Source organism: Nannospalax galili, unplaced genomic scaffold (genome assembly GCF_000622305.1).
Source record: "Nannospalax galili isolate Female #2095 unplaced genomic scaffold, S.galili_v1.0 scaffold543, whole genome shotgun sequence".
Taxonomy (NCBI): domain Eukaryota; kingdom Metazoa; phylum Chordata; class Mammalia; order Rodentia; family Spalacidae; genus Nannospalax; species Nannospalax galili.
In genome coordinates this window covers 2,676,037-2,677,605 of record NW_008352270.1, presented here as the reverse complement: position 1 = coordinate 2,677,605, position 1,569 = coordinate 2,676,037, and the positions used below count along the sequence as shown (strand labels likewise).

Below are 1,569 nucleotides of genomic sequence, written 5' to 3'. Positions count from 1 at the left end.
GCACCCGTGTCGTGTCCAGAAATGTCCGAGGAGGTCAGAAGAGGCTGTCAGATCCCCGTGGACTGGAGTTACAGACAGCTGTTAGCTGCCATGTGGGTGCAGGGGATTCCAACCCGGGTCTTCTGCAAGAATAACCAGTGTTCTTAACCACTGAGCCATCTCAGCAGCCTTAACAAAACAAAACTTTTAATCCCAGAACTCCAGAGGCAGAGATGAGAGGCCAAGCTGAACTACATACATAGGGAGTTCCATGCTAGCTTGGGGCTACAGGGAGAACATACGTATCCTAAAGTGGAATTGAAGCAATTGTATCCTCCTTCTTCTAATTTAGACCTGGAGATGGCAGTGTTGTTCCGCTGCTCCAGTCAGTAGGTGGGTGGTCGGTAGGTCCTCTCTGTGCCTTGTAAAATTAGAACCTATACCAAGCAAATTCTCAAGAGTTGTGAGCAAATGTTTATTGGTATATCTTAACTGGCATTGCACAACACGGGTGCACTGGTCTACACGCAGGCAACACAGTCATACACATATATAAAATGAAAGTAAATAAATAAATCAATTAAATAAATTAAAAGATAGATAAAACAAGAAAAGAAGGAAGATAGCCAGCGGCAGGAAGAGGGTGAGGGAGAGCAACAGGGAGGGAGGGAGGAGGGAGAGCGGGGGGGGAGGAGGGGGAAGAGGAGGAGGGGGAGGGGGAAGAGGAGGAGGAGGAAGAAGAGGAAGAGGAGGAGGAGGGGAGGAGGAGGAAGAGGAGGAGGAGGAGGAGGAAGGGGAGGAACCATCTTTGGGTAGCAAGAATAAGCAAGGGTCTTCTATAGTCCGGTGTTTGAGAAAGCTGTTCAGTCACTGTGCATTTCCATTATTTTTCCATGGTAGAGGATATGGAGACTTGGGACCTTGCACGCCTAAAGCCAGGTGACCCTTAGACTCTGTAACTTTGTTTACAGGACAGTTTTTGCCACAGAAATTGGCTGTGCCTCAGACAAATGGGGTGCTAATCCACTCCCACAAATCTTGATCTCAGGCTTCATCAAAAACAGGGATTACCTTGTGCTCTCAACCAGATTTTTCTTGCTTAAGGCTCCTGGTTTGCTTGACCACATCCTGCTCAATAGAACTCTTGTCATCACAGCTTGACTGACTTCAGCCCAAGGAACTGAAAGGACAAGCTCTGAAGGGACAAGTAGACAATTTGTTTGCAACATCAGGATGATTCTTTCTGTACTTGATGATAGAAACCTGCAGGCCCTGGTCTGGTGATTGTTATCACAGGGACACCACAATAACCTTTCAAGGTCTAAGGAGTCAATAGAAGGGTCTTCCATGCTGATGGCAAAGGAATTCCATTCAAGTGCTTGAAAACAGGGTAGAGAAAGGTGTGAGGCAGCCAGTGGAGTGGATGATAGAGTGGGCTGGCCAGCAAAACAGCCGGTTCAGAGTCCCAGGGCTTTAGGCCAGGGGAGCAAGGGAAGACACTGGAGGTGAAGGTACCCCAAGGGTGACTGCTTCAAGGAGCCCACCCAGGCCAAAACCCCACCTGTCTTCCTTTCCTTACTTCAGTCCAAG

General features: G+C 48.3%; 1 pseudogene; it reads right to left on the bottom strand.

The window, feature by feature from the left end:
- Positions 1-780: 780 nt before the first annotated feature.
- On the bottom strand, positions 781-1,542 carry LOC115066988 (annotated as a pseudogene).
- Positions 1,543-1,569: the final 27 nt, after the last annotated feature.